The sequence below is a fragment of the Oncorhynchus tshawytscha genome, linkage group LG25 (genome assembly GCF_018296145.1).
Source record: "Oncorhynchus tshawytscha isolate Ot180627B linkage group LG25, Otsh_v2.0, whole genome shotgun sequence".
Classification (NCBI taxonomy): domain Eukaryota; kingdom Metazoa; phylum Chordata; class Actinopteri; order Salmoniformes; family Salmonidae; genus Oncorhynchus; species Oncorhynchus tshawytscha.
The window spans coordinates 3,049,555-3,065,406 of record NC_056453.1 but is presented as its reverse complement, the minus strand read 5'-3'; the positions used below and the strand labels follow the sequence as shown (position 1 = coordinate 3,065,406).

The 15,852-nt window shown below is 42.2% G+C and overlaps 1 long non-coding RNA gene across 1 annotated transcript; it reads left to right on the top strand.

Moving 5' to 3' along the window:
• The first annotated feature begins 11,226 nt into the window (after window positions 1–11,226).
• Window positions 11,227–12,402, top strand: LOC112224048. The gene is made up of 4 exons (XR_002949416.2): window positions 11,227–11,317; window positions 11,571–11,625; window positions 12,081–12,176; window positions 12,326–12,402. It is a non-coding gene; the product is annotated as an uncharacterized LOC112224048 (long non-coding RNA).
• Window positions 12,403–15,852: the final 3,450 nt, after the last annotated feature.

Genomic DNA, 15,852 nt, shown 5'->3' with positions numbered 1-15,852 from the left:
ATGTATTATTTGCTACAGTAACTAGCTACAGTGCATTTTTACTAAAATGAGTTGCTAACGTAGCTAGCTAGTTTACATATGGTATAGATAGCTAGCTAAGTTAATTACATTTGACCAGCTACCTAACTTCATATTAGCTAGCTATCTTGATATATTTAACACTGTAAAATACATGTGTAGGTAGCTAGCTAACAGCCATGGAGGAGGGTGAAAGGATAGCAGGCCCAACTGTCAAAGAGAGTAGGCTGTTCTGGATAGAGCAGGTACTTTGTGCAGTTCCAGTCCTTAGAAGTGAGGACAGAGAACATAATATTCAGTGCGGTGTAATTTGATTATAATGAAGTCTGTTTCTTGTGAGGTTTCCTGCCCTCAGATAAAGAGAGCTATGAAAGCCTGTCTACCTATGAAGAGGTCCCAATGAAGAACAGCGGCTCTCAGTCCTGGTCCTGGGGACTCAAAGAGGGGCACATTTTTGTTTTTGCCTTAGCACTACACAGCTGATTCAAATGTTCAAGTCATCATCAAGCTTCAAGTGGTATTTATGTATTCATTTGTGATGCTATCTTTGATATTATCCTGCTATTTTCACATGCACATGTATCTATCTAATGTTATCATGATTTGTTATAAGGGAATTATACTTTAGTAATTCACAATGATCTGGTAGTGTAAAAGTCTCTTAATGACATTATCTTCTGTTTGTCCTCAAATGTCTGTTTTTCAGCATAAAGTACTCTGGAGCGTGGACACCAGGTGAGACTACACACACACAGATTCCTGTTGAACACAGTCTCTTAACTACCTTATTTTCTCAATAACAGTCTATCTCCTTCACTTCCTCCCTCTCCCCCTTCTCCCTAAATCCTCTAGGTTATATCAGCTGTGTTGGTGAACCCCTCCTGCATCTGAACTGGCTGACACAGAGGCCACAGCATGATCATAGGTGAGAGGTCACTTGGTCCGGTCAACAGGAAGTATTATTGAAGAGATGCTTTACATTAAAATACAGATAAATCCACTATAATTGAGAATTTCAATAAGCATTTCTCTACGGCAGGCCATGCTTTCCACCTGGCTACCCCTATCAACTGCCCGGCACCCTCCACAGCAACCCGCCAAAGCCCCCACCATTTCTACTTTACCCAAATCCAGATAGCCGATGTTCTGAAAGAGCTGCAAAATATGGACCCCTACAAATCAGCCGGGCTAGGTCTGGACCCTCTCTTTCTAAAATTATCTGCCGAAATTGTTGCAACCCCTATTACTAGCCTGTTCAACCTCTCTTTCGTATCGTCTGAGATTCCCAAAGATTGGAAAGCTGCCGCGGTCATCCCCCTCTTCAAAGGGGGTGACACTCTAGACCCAAACTGCTACAGACCTATATCTATCCTACCCTGTCTTTCTAAGGTCTTCGAAAGCCAAGTTAACAAACAGATTACTGACAATTTCGAATCCCACCATACCTTCTCCGGTATGCAATCTGGTTTCAGAGCTGGTCATGGGTGCACCTCAGCCACGCTCAAGATTCTAAATGACATCATAACCGCCATCAATAAGAGACATTACTGCGCAGCCATATTCATCAACCTGGCCAAGGCTTTCGACTCTATCAATCACAACATTCTTATTGGCAGACTCGACAGCCTTGGTTTCTCAAATGATTGCCTCGTCTGGTTCACCAACTACTTCTGTGATAGAGTTCAGTGTGTCAAATCGGCCTGTTGTCTGGACCTCTGACAGTCTCTATGAGTGTGCCACAGGGTTCAATTCTCGGGCCGACTCTCTTTTCTGTATACATCAATGATGTTGCTCTTGCTGCTGGTGATTCTCTGATCCACCTCTACGCAGACGACACCATTCTGTATACTTCTGGCCCCTCCTTGGACACTGTGTTAACTAACCTCCAGACGAGCTTCAATGCCATACAACTCTCCTTCCGTGGCCTCCAACTGCTCTTAAACGCAAGTAAAACTAAATGCATGCTTTTCAATCGATCGCTGCCCGCTCCTGCTCGCCCGTCCAGCATCACTACTCTGGACGGCTCTGACTTAGAATATGTGGACAACTACAAATACCTGGGTGTCTGGTTAGACTGTAAACTCTCCTTCCAGACTCACATTAAGCATCCCCAATCCAAAATTAAATCTAGAATCGGCTTCTTATATCGCAACAAAGCATCCTTCACTCATGCTGCCAAACATACCCTCGTAAAACTGACCATCCTACCGATCCTCGACTTCGGTGATGTCATCTATAAAATAGCCTCCAACACTCTACTCAACAAATTGGATGCAGTCTATCACAGTGCCATCTGTTTTGTCACCAAAGCCCCACACACTGCCCACCATTGCGACCTGTACGCTCTTGTTGGTTGGCCCTCGCTTCATACTCGTCACCAAACCCACTGGCTACAGGTTATCTACAAGTCTCTGCTAGGTAAAGCCCCGCCTTATCTCAGCTCACTGGTCACCATAGCAGCCCCCACTCGTAGCACGCGCTCCAGCAGGTATATCTCACTGGTCACCCCCAAAGCCAATTCCTCCTTTGGTCGTCATTCGTTCCAGTTCTCTGCTGCCCATGACTGGAACGAATTGCAAAAATCTCTGAAGCTGGAGACTCACATCTCCCTCACTAGCTTTAAGCACCAGCTGTCAGAGCAGTTTACAGATCACTGCACCTGTTCTTAGCCTATCTGTAAACAGCCCTTCTACCTACCTACCTCATCCCCATACTGGTATTTATTTATTTATTTATTTTGCTCCTTTGCACCCCAGTATCTCTACCTGCACATTCATCTTCTGCCGATCTACCATTCCAGTGTTTTAGTTGCTATATTGTAATTACTTCGCCACCATGGCCTATTTATTTCCTTAACTTACCTCATTTGCACTCACTGTATATAGACTTTTTGTTTTCTTTTGTTCTACTGTATTATTGACTGTATGTTTTGTTAATTCCATGTGTAACTCTGTGTTGATGTATGTGTCGAATTGCTACGCTTTATCTTGGCCAGGTCGCAGTTGCAAATGAGAACTTGTTCTCAACTAGCCTACCTGGTGAAATAAAGGTAAAATAAATAAAAGATTGAGATCTAGTAATCCCAGAGTTAATGATCCAAGGTCAGTTTTGCATTTCACCTCCTGATGATTATGGCTTAATCATGCTCTCTCTCTATCCATCCGTCTCTCTTCTGCAGGTATGTTTTGATGTGAAAGTGGAAGCCAGTCCCGTCATCGCCACCTCACCCACTCTTATGATAACCTTCGGACTGACTGGGAGCCCAAGGCTGGTTAGGAGACACTGCTAGAGACACTATGTAATTGTGATGAACTGAGAGAATATTAGGGTAGCACTGTAATTCATTAATCATATGCTGTCTTCCCTGCTCCTCTGTTTTACCTCTTTCATTTTGTCTTCTACACCTCTCTCCCCACCTCCTCTTTGTTCTTTTTTTATAATGCACACCATATGTGCATTGAAGTACAAATTGAGCTTGTATTTACAATCTCACACAAATCATCAAGGAACCCACCAGGTACAACCCTAAATCTGTAAACAAGGGCACCCTCATAGACGTCATCCTGACCAACTGGCCCTCCAAATACACCTCCGCTGTCTTCAACCAGGATCTCAGCGATCACTGCCTCATTGCCTGTATCCGCTACGGAGCCGCAGTCAAACGACCACCCCTCATCACTGTCAAACGCTCCCTAAAACACTTCTGTGAGCAGGCATTTCTAATCGACCTGGCCCGGGTATCCTGGAAGGACATTGACCTCATCCCGTCAGTTGAGGATGCCTGGTCATTCTTTAAAAGTAACTTCCTCACCATTTTAGATAAGCATGCTCCATTAAAAAATACAGAACTAAGAACAGATATAGCCCTTGGTTCACTCCAGACCTGACTGCCCTCGACCAGCACAAAAACATCCTGTGGCGGACAGCAATAGCATCGAATAGTCCCCGCGATATGCAACTGTTCAGGGAAGTCAGGAACCAATACACGCAGTCAGTCAGGAAAGCTAAGGCCAGCTTCTTCAGGCAGAAGTTTGCATCCTGTAGCTCCAACTCCAAAAAGTTCTGGGACACTGTGAAGTCCATGGAGAACAAGAGCACCTCCTCCCAGCTGCCCACTGCACTGAGGCTAGGTAACACGGTCACCACCGATAAACCCATGATTATCGAAAACTTCAACAAGCATTTCTCAACGGCTGGCCATGCCTTCCGCCTGGCTACTCCAACCTCGGCCAACAGCTCCGCCCCCCCGCAGCTACTCGCCCAAGCCTCTCCAGGTTCTCCTTTACCCAAATCCAGATAGCAGATGTTCTGAAAGAGCTGCAAAACCTGGACCCGTACAAATCAGCTGGGCTTGACAATCTGGACCCTCTATTTCTGAAACTATCCGCCGCCATTGTCGCAACCCCTATTACCAGCCTGTTCAACCTCTCTCTCATATCGTCTGAGATCCCCAAGGATTGAAAGCTGCCGCAGTCATCCCCCTCTTCAAAGGGGGAGACACCCTGGACCCAAACTGTTACAGACCTATATCCATCCTGCCCTGCCTATCTAAGGTCTTCGAAAGCCAAGTCAACAAACAGGTCACTGACCATCTCGAATCCCACCGTACCTTCTCCGCTGTGCAATCTGGTTTCCGAGCCGGTCACGGGTGCACCTCAGCCACGCTCAATGTACTAAACGATATCATAACCGCCATCGATAAAAGACAGTACTGTGCAGCCGTCTTCATCGACCTTGCCAAGGCTTTCGACTCTGTCAATCACTATATTCTTATCGGCAGACTCAGTAGCCTCGGTTTTTCGGATGACTGCCTTGCCTGGTTCACCAATTACTTTGCAGACAGAGTTCAGTGTGTCAAATCGGAGGGCATGCTGTCCGGTCCTCTGGCAGTCTCTATGGGGGTGCCACAGGGTTCAATCCTCGGGCCGACTCTTTTCTCTGTATATATCAATGATGTTGCTCTTGCTGCGGGCGATTCCCTAATCCACCTCTACGCAGACGACACCATTCTATATACTTCCGGCCCGTCCTTGGACACTGTGCTATCTAACCTCCAAACGAGCTTCAATGCCATACAACACTCCTTCCGTGGCCTCCAACTGCTCTTAAACGCTAGTAAAACCAAATGCATGCTTTTCAACCGTTCGCTGCCTGCACCCGCACGCCTGACCAGCATCACCACCCTGGATGGTTCCGACCTTGAATATGTGGACATCTATAAGTACCTAGGTGTCTGGCTAGACTGTAAACTCTCCTTCCAGACTCATATCAAACATCTCCAATCGAAAATCAAATCAAGAGTCGGCTTTCTATTCTGCAACAAAGCCTCCTTCACTCACGCTGCCAAACTTACCCGAGTAAAACTGACTATCCTACCGATCCTCGACTTTGGCGATGTCATCTACAAAATTGCTTCTAACACTCTACTCAGCAAACTGGATGCAGTTTATCACAGTGCCATCCGTTTTGTCACTAAAGCACCTTATACCACCCACCACTGCGACTTGTATGCTCTAGTCGGCTGGCCCTCGCTACATATTCGTCGCCAGACCCACTGGCTCCAGGTCATCTACAAGTCCATGCTAGGTATAGCTCCGCCTTATCTCAGTTCACTGGTCACGATGGCAACACCCATCCGTAGCACCCGCTCCAGCAGGTGTATCTCACTGATCATCCCTAAAACCAACACCTCATTTGGCCGCCTTTCCTTCCAGTTCTCTGCTGCCTGTGACTGGAACGAATTGCAAAAATCGCTGAAGTTGGAGACTTTTATCTCCCTCACCAACTTCAAACATCTGCTATCTGAGCAGCTAACCGATCGCTGCAGCTGTACATAGTCTATCGGTAAATAGCCCACCCATTTTTACCTACCTCATCCCCATACTGTTTTTATTTATTTACTTTTCTGCTCTTTTGCACACCAATATCTCTACCTGTACATGACCATCTGATAATTTATCACTCCAGTGTTAATCTGCAAAATTGTAATTATTCGCCTACCTCCTCATGCCTTTTGCACACAATGTATATAGACTCCCCTTTTTTTCTCTGCTGTGTTATTGACTTGTTAATTGTTTATTCCATGTGTAACTCTGTGTTGTCTGTTCACACTGCTATGCTTTATCCTGGCCAGGTCGCAGTTGCAAATGAGAACTTGTTCTCAACTAGCCTACCTGGTTAAATAAAGGTGAAATAAAAAAATAAAATAATAAATAATATTACAATTATAATATGGATAATGCATGTATTATGTATTTATAACACCTGGATAATGAACTTTCAATAAAGCATTTCACATTCTCCACTGGTTGAAATGAAGTATCTCATTGAAAAAATACACCTATCCTGTGTCCTCAGATTAATGCAGATGAAGGGAGTTAGATATGCATAGGAAGTGTAGTGTACTGTATTTTGTCTGTAAATATGAATTACAAATCAGCCTTTACTTAAATCATGTTTCTTGTCTATTGCATAGTTACAATGTGTAATCGTTGATGTCCCAGGAGCAGGAGTGGTAAACACTGTTGAAGTGTATAATTGTAATACATACATGCAGACACAGCATCATTCAAATAATGGAACAGCACCTTTATTTGCCAAGGAAGAGTACATGATCAGTGAATATATTCAATGTACAGGCTACAATGTGGGTGATAACTACATGTGTATAGGACTTGGCACAATAAAGTTATTATTTTCTACTCAATCCACAGGATTCATTATTGCCATTCAAACTTGAGGTCGATACAACAACTATGATAGCTGAGGTTCATAGATTGGTATGAATATTAGTTCAGAACCTAACATTTAGGGTCCATACACAGATCGGCTACATACTGTAGCTAGCTACACATCCATAGGCATACAGTTATTTGTATCCTCCACTACACAATAAGAAAGTAAATAGTTAGTTAGCTATGTTACTTCAGCTGCATTGCACAGAAAATATAAGCAAGGCAAGCTTACGCATTTGTACTTTTCAATTTGCAGTAAATGATTTAGCTTGCTAGATTCTTTACATCCACTGTTTCACAAGATGACAGCCTGGTTTGCTGGTTTTCTCAGAATTCCCTAAAACATGAAACAACACCAATTACAATTTCATGCTCATGTCATAACACTAGCTAGCTAGCTGGCTAATGTTAGCTAACTTGCTAAATAGCGATTTTCGTAAATTAACTTTATGACCCAAAAATATGCACAATCATTTGTCTCTACATCAACTAACATATTCCTCTCAATTGTAAATGTTTTGCTTGACTCGTTATGACGTTACATTTACTTACATTTGCTTCCACTGTAATGTTTTGTCAGCCATCTTTGCTGAAAAAGTCACCAGCAACGGGTGGCTCGTGTCAAATTTGTCATTGGAACCATTCAATATGATTGGTCATATAAAAACCTTCGGAAGCAAATACATAATGAGTGCTCTAACTCCCCCTTGCGGTGGTCTGGAGCAATGAAGCCATGACGCTGGGTACCTCTAAGTCCTGCGGTGTTACCTCGCAACTTTTAAAGGAGGAACCACTATACCAGATGAGCTAAATTACTTCTATGCTCACTTCGAGGCAAATAACACTGAAACATGCATGAGAGCATCAGCTGTTCTTGATAACTTTGTGTTCACGCTCTCTGCAGCCGATGTGAGTAAGATCTTTAAACAGGTCAACATCCACAGATGGATTACCAGGACGTGTACTCCGAGCATGCGCTGACCAACTGGCAAGTGTCTTCCCTGATATTTTCAACCTCTCCCTGCCTGACTCTGTAATACCAACATGTTTCGAGCAGACCACCATAGTCCCTGTTCCCAAAAACACTAAGGTAACCTGCCTAAATGACTACCAAACCCGTAGCACTCACGTCTGTTGCCATGAAATGCTTTGAAAGGCTGGTCATGGCTCACATCAACACCATTATCCCAGAAAACCTAGACCCATTGTGCATACCATCCCAACAGACCCACAGATTATTATTTTAAATGTTTATTTATTTCACCTTTATTTAACCAAGTAAGCCAGGTGAGAACATGTTCTCATTTACAACTGCGACCTGGCCAAGATATAGCAAAGCAGTGTGACAAATACAACAACAGAGTTACACATGGGATAAACAAACGTACAGTCAATAACACAATAGAAAATCTGTATACAGTTTGTGCAAATGAAGTAAGGAGGTAAGGCAATAAATAGACCAATAGTAGCGAAGTAATTACAATTTAGCAATTTATGTGCAGATGAGGATGTGCAAGTAGAAATACTGGTGTGCAAAAGAGCCGAAATACAAAAACAAATATGGGGATGAGGAAGGTAGTTAGTTGGATGGGCTATTTACAGATGGGCTGTGTACAGCTGCAGCGATCGGTAAGCTGCTCTAACAGCTGACGCTTAAAGTTAGTGAGGGAGATGTAGGTCTCCAACGGATATTTGCAATTTGTTCCAGTTATTGGCAGCAGAGAACTGGAAGGAAAGGTCGGCCAAAGGAGATGTTGGTTTTGGGGATGACCAGTGAAATATACCTGCTGGAGCACGTGTTACGAGTGGGTGTTGCTATGGTGACCAGTGAGCTGAGATAAGGCAGAGCTATACCTAGCAAAGACCTGGAGCCAGTGGGTTTGGTGACAAATATGAAGCGAGGACCAGCCAATGAGAGCATACAGGTCACAGTGGTGGGTAGTATATGGGGCTTGGTAACAAAACAAATGGCACTGTAATAGACTGCATCCAATTTGCTGAGTAGATTGTTGGAGGCTAATTTGTAAATGACATCGCCAAAGTCAAGGATTGGTAGGATAGTCAGTTTTATAAGGGTAAGTTTAGCAGCATGAGTGAAGGAGGCTGTGTTGCATAATAGGAAGCCAATTCTAGATTTAACTTTGGATTGGAGATGCTTAAGGTGAGTCTGGAAGGAGAGTTTACAGTCTAGCCAGACACCCAGGTATTTGTAGTTGTCCACATATTCTAAGTCAGAGCCGTCCAGAGTAGTAATGCTAGTCGGGTGGGAAGGTGCGGGCAGCGATCGGTTGAAGAGCATGCATTTCATTTGACTAGCATTTAAGAGCAGTTGGAGGCCACGGAAGGAGAGTTGTATGGCGTTGAAGCTCGTCTGGAGGTTTGTTAACACAGTATCCAAAGAAGGGACAGATTTATACAGAATGTTGTCGTCTGCGTAGATGATACAAATAAAAAGTCCCTAGTGGACGAAACCAATATGATAGCTTCGTAGACAAAGGAAAGGGGTGGAGACAGCTCAAGTGCGGAAAACTCAGAGCTGATAACTACACTCATAGAAATTGCTAATACTTTGAACATGAACAACCACTCATTAGAAAAAAATAGCAATTTACATATTTACGAGTCTATGCCTTTGTTGTCCCTCTCTGTGATCGCTGTCTGTATCCCCAGACTGCTGGAGGCTCCGGACTGGAGGCCATCGCTGGAGGCTCCGGACTGGAGGCCGTCGTTGGAAGCCTTATGCCATGACTCCTCACTGGAGGCTTTGTGCCATGGATCATCACTGGAGGTTTCGTGCCGTGGATCATCACTGGAGGCTTCGTGCCATGGATCATTACTGGAGGCTTCTTGCCATGGATCATTACTGGAGGCTTCATGCCATGGATCATCAATAGAGTGAGGAGACGTATGGGCAGCCTGGTGCGTGGAGCTGCCACAGGGCTCACCAGGCTGGGGAGACATACAGGAGGCTTGGTTCTGGGAGCAGGCACAGGACTCACCAGGCTGGGGAGACATACAGGAGGCTTGTTTCTTGGCGCAGGCACTGGATACACTGGGCCGTGGAGGCGCACTGGAGGTCTCGAGCATAGAGCCTGCACAACCCGTCCTGGCTGGATGGTTATCTTCGCCCTGCAAATGCAGGGCGCTGGCACAGGACGCAATGGGTTGTGCAGACGCACCGGAGACACCAAATTGATGTAGCCATGATCATTTTATTGAGTGAATTTGCATGTGACCTAAAAGTGAGATCTCTCTGAAATATTATTTGAGTACATTTTGCCTCATCACTTTGCGCATGTCCTCTCATTATCGGTTTCAGTAACAGCAGCACCAATTACAATGAATAATGTTTAATTATGGAAAAAAGGCATTACTCAGGGGGACATTAGACGAACACGCATCGGTCACACACTCAAAAATGAAGTGAGACCGACGCTCTCATGGGAAGTGTTGACATACCTTATTGATCATCACCATATAAGTCTAGTAGGGAGCACTGTCGGTTGTATTTGTCATTTCTTCTGAGAACTGACCAAATTCATTTCAACAAAAAAGGTATGTTATTATTTTGGATGCACATTTGTTTATACATGTGCTGATTATCTGAGGATTGCTTTAGTAATTTCCAGGGTTATTCTGAAGTTTTGTACTTTGTCTTCAATTGTCATGCATTCATTTGTGGTCCAATGTCTTTGTCATTATGAGTAGTGTTACAACATTTGACTAAGCACATTTGTTTACTCTCTGATATAATTGGATGGATTTTAATGTAAGGCGATATGAATGTTTCATCTCTGTCCATTTAGGACAAATGTAACATTTTGTTTTGTATTTTGTAGGTATGAGCAATATCCAACTCCAATTCTTGGTTGCTACTCTCAAACACAAATCTGGACGAAGTTGACACAATTACATATATCATTTATCATGCTGAAATGATTCCAGGGTTAATATAAATGTGATGTCAGCTGTCTTTATCCTCTGTCTGTTGGATTCAGTTTGTTGATTATGTCCATGTCTGTGAATTATTGACGGATGTCTCAACAGTTTACACAATTTTTATGTGCTCAGATGTTTAGGTTGCTGATATCCAATACCATATGAATAATACACATTTTGGCATTGAAAATGGTTGTTTTGTTAAACACTTAAGGTCACATTCGAAGCATTCAAAGTATATTTGGCAGGTACTGGGTTGAGCTAACAATTCACAAACAGAATGAACCTGCATATCCTGATGTATGTTCCCAAGTGACTTTATTTATTAGAACAATGATTTTTCCCACAATGGAATTTTTGACCAGGGAGCATATACCTGTGTGCAGGATTATTGTATTAAAACTAATCTCGGAAACTCAGAGGTAAAATCTTGCATAATTTGGTCAGATGTTATGTAGTCTGCGCATATTTAAATGAATTAAGATATGGTCACATTGAGACCTGCTTAACAAACACAGAATATGTGATGTGTTTTCTATCAACAGATGCAAAGACGTAATACCATTCTGTGTGCATTTCTTGTCCTCTTTGGACAACTGTCTGAATCCAGTGGAATTTCATTAATGGTAAGAGCAAATCTATGGAGTTATTGCTAAAGTTAAATGATATTTTGCCACCTACATTTGTTTCAAATAAAAATATATATTCATCATGATCATGAGTGAAAACTTTAATTTCACAATTTAAAATAATTTAAGGTAGATTACGGATGTTACTTGTTTGCTTAAAGATATTTCATTCATTTAAAGATTTTAACTCCAATCAACATTCAGCATGTTGTTGACATTCCATCATTGCGTTAATTCATTTTTTTATTAGGGTTTTGAAAAGAGAGGTTGGACACTGAATAGTGCAGGATACCTCCTTGGGCCATGTGAGTTACCCTCATCTGTACTCCAAGTACATCTTAGAACATAATACACTGACCAACAGCATCGTTTTCATATTAAGCATTAGCACAGGTGAAACCTTTTACCCACCTATGCTAATGCTTAATACGAAAACTGTGCTGTAGATCAGTGATGGCCAACAATAGTGGGGTGGGATAATGGCAGATCAATGAATATGTTGATAGGCTTTGTGGGTGTTGTATGTGAGTGATGTATGTCCGTGTATGTTGAAGAGGATGTGTGTATGTCCTTTTGTCTTGTTATCTTGTGACTGAATAAAGAAACAATATATTCATAAAGGGATGGCTAACCCTTCTCCTGTGGAGCTAATGGTTGTGCAGGATATTTCTAGGAGAAGGTTCAAACAGGTCCATGGAAACGGGGCAGAGGAAAACCAGTTTGAACCGGTCAGACCATGTCTGTCCTTCTCCTTACTCAGATGCACAACGAACGCTGACTGTGAGACATAGACCCCTACTGGGCAAAAGGAGTGTTTGGGAAGATGATGTGAAACCATTCCAAAACAGTGAATACAGTGAGTCTCCCACGTTTCCAAGTGTTTGTAAACCTAAAGCTTAATATATTTCCTATTAGATTAACTTAATAATATTACCACATCGACAAACATGGGCTACTATTTGATGTTACTGTTGTGATTTTTTACATTGAAATTGCATGTTCTAGAGTCTGTCATGGATGACGCCTACGTTCAAGCTTTTCTGGACTTCATTACTTACTTACGTCTGAAAGGTGAACTCTCTCCTTGTTGAATAATTGGGTGTTGTACATTCAAAGAGTGTCTATGGCTTGAATGTGTGTTTTAAATTGGGTAACTTCTCTGTTGAATTTTTTCATAAATAATCAGTAATGTCAATGTCAACTTTTCTCCTGTAGAGATTGGAGAGATGGAGGATTTGAGCACCCATTATCTTGCAGAAACAAAGTCATAATAAGAAATCAGTACTCCTCTCCTATTGTCAAAACATAATTTTCCACCTCTACCTGTTCCTATGGTACTCAACTGCTTTTTCAATGGTATGACAAAACAATGTAAATAAACTTACTTTCTATTATGCATTTTTATTTATATAATTTTTCTCTATGTTCTTGTCTTTTTAAGGACTCTTAGAAGACTAGGCCTAGGTTGGCAAACAAAATATCCTGACAGCTGACAGCATTTTAGCAACATAAAATCTTAACAAAATGTGTTCATATACCCCCAGGAAGAATATTAGTACTTCAATATGGTGATGTTCACATTTTCATAAATTCTTAGAATATTTGGGAATTATGTATACTAAGGCAATTGTGAAAATTCTATAGCAATATAAAGAGTGGGAAAGCAGCTGTTTGTTTGGACAATTAATAGACACTGCAGTACATAAAACAGAATAAAAAATGATGTCTTGTCCAGGACCAGAGTCGACGCAACCCGTTGCACCATAGCCAACCAGAGCCGCAGGAGGCCTTAATGAAAACAAGCCATTTGCCACACAGGCCTACCATCATTCACTTTGAACTGGACTGTGTGTTTACAGGCAGTTGCAACAGCATGACTTTATATCATTAGAACACTTTTGCCAAAAGCCACAAAATACACCTGAATGGATTTCTGCAAATATGTCAATACCATGGGATTCCTCTTACATTTTGGAACTTTACAGTCCTATCAATCAAACAACCATGACAGGGTAGTCTCTCTGTCCCTCAGTTATGTTGGGGTAGGTTCCTTGTTCCTTGTCAATCATTGGCTTATTGGTGAAATCAGCAATCAGACAATATCTTCTTTAAGTAAATCAATCAAACCTTTGTTAATGCAATTACTGTATGTTTCAGAGTAAGTTCTGCAAAATAAAAAAGTTAAAAGTTGCTTTAATATGGTCAACCCCTAGTGATGTAACTGCCTACGTCAATACCTTCTACTCATGAGACCAAGCCCATGCATATACAAACTTGCAGGAGGAAACAGTAGTCCAGTGTTTTCTAAGGGCTCAGCAGTAATTTTCCATTCCCATGTGGCTTACAGTGGTATGTCTTACTTGTTTCTTATCTATTTACTCCCCTGCAGGGTCTGTGTCTATGTATCTCTTTTAGCCTTGAGGTACTTTTTCACAGACACCCTGTTTTGACGGCAATAACCCACACATCTGCTCAGACCGTTTCTATAAGGGGCGGCAGGGTAGCCTAGTGGTTAGAGCGTTGGACTAGTAACCGGAAGGTTGCAAGTTCAAACCCCCGAGCTGACAAGGTCCAAATCTGTCGTTCTGCCCCTGAACAGGCAGTTAACCCACTGTTCCTAGGCCGTCATTGAAAATAAGAATTTGTTCTTCTTAACTTGTTCTTCTTCTTAACTGATCTTGCCTAGTTAAATAAAGGTTAAAAAAATAAAAAATAACAGGCAGAGACTAGAAAAGAACTGTGGAACAGTATTAAAACTGATAATGCATATATTGCTAATCTATGGTCCAGGACCCTATAAATGCAGTGGGGGAGGGTATTTCCCCTTCTATTAATACAACATAAACATAATCAATTATTACAATACATCAATCATTTGGTGCAGCTCCTATCATGACAACATCAACAAGATCAACAACTAATGCCAGGCAGAGCAAGATGAGATCAAATCTAATGAAGGAACATTAGACAAACCCTCTCAAACATTTTCAGCTAGTTGGCCATCAAAATTGCACTGATAAATTATGGGGAATATTAGCCTACTCGTCCATCTGATCTTGCCTGCAACCAAACACCCAAGCTAACTGGATAAAATAGTCTAGCTTGCTAGCTAGCTACTTCTAGACACAAATGTGAGAACACCTCAGTCTGACCATTTAACTTGCCCTAGAAGAGCTGGTTAGCTAGGCTGTTTACATGTTACCTAGAGTGTTTGTGACTAACTATAACTGTTTATTTTTACATATATTTACTGACACCGGTCATATTCAGTGGGTGTTGCACATTCATAAATGAATCAGTTATTCTACCATCAGGCACACTCAGACAAGAGTGCTCTGAAATCATAGAAAATAGCCAGAGTGAATTTGCGAACGCTAGAGTTATGCTAACTCAATAACAGTTGTTCAAGTTCTTGCTAGCCAACCAAGTGACACCTGCATCTCTAGCTGTGTATAGCCACTGAAAAACATGACATCCTCGAAGCAGCTAGCTCGCTAATATTAGGCTCTGTGTTTTTAGCTTGCTACATAAATGGATACGCTAGCCTATTAGCACCTGTACTGACTTCGCCTTCCGGATGGTAGCGGGGTGAACAGGCAGTGGCTCAGGAAGGCTGTTGTCCTTGATGATCTTTTTGGCCTTCCTGTGACATCGGGTGCTGTAGGTGTCCTGGAGGGCAGGTAGTTTGCCACCGGTGATGCGTTGTGCGAACCGCACCACCCTCTGGAGAGCTTTGCGGTTGTGTGCGGTGCAGTTGCCGTACCAGGCGGTGCTGCAGCCCGAGAGCATCCTGTCGGGCTGCGTCCAGAAGGCGAGGTCAGTACAGGTGCATTAAAGCTGGGACGAGAGACTGAATAACAGCTTCTATCTCAAGGCCATCAGACTGTTAAACAGCCATCACAAATAACGAATACAAAGAGGATTCTGCCTTCATACAGACTTGAAATCATTGGCCACTTTAAAACCTGTTTGGGTGCATGAACCGCTAGTGGGAAACCTATGACAACATCCGGTGAAATTGCAGAGCGCGAAATTCAAAATACAAAAATCTTAATATTTAACATTCATGAAAATACAAGTGTCATACATCATTTAAAAGATTAACTTCTTGTTGTCAGATTTCAAAAATACTTTATGGCGAAAGCATACCATGCGATTATCTGAGGACACAGGCGTCACAAAATCACAAATAGCGATTAAATTTATCACTTACCCTTGAAAATATTCCTCTGTTTGCAATCCCAAGGGTCCCAGCTACACGATGAATGGTCGTTTTGTTTGATAAAGTCCTTCTTAATATCCAAAAAAGTCAGTTTAGTTGCCGCCAATGATCTCAGTAATCCACTCGTTCAACATGCATACAAACAAATCTAAAAAGTTACCGGTAAAGTTCGTCCAAACAAGTCAAACGATGTTTAAAAAAAAATCCTAAGATACTATACTCTAATATCTAAATGATCAAATTTAAGACGGAGAACATCATTCACGCGCCAACAAGACTACTTTTCTAATGAGCGCACCTTGGAAAAACT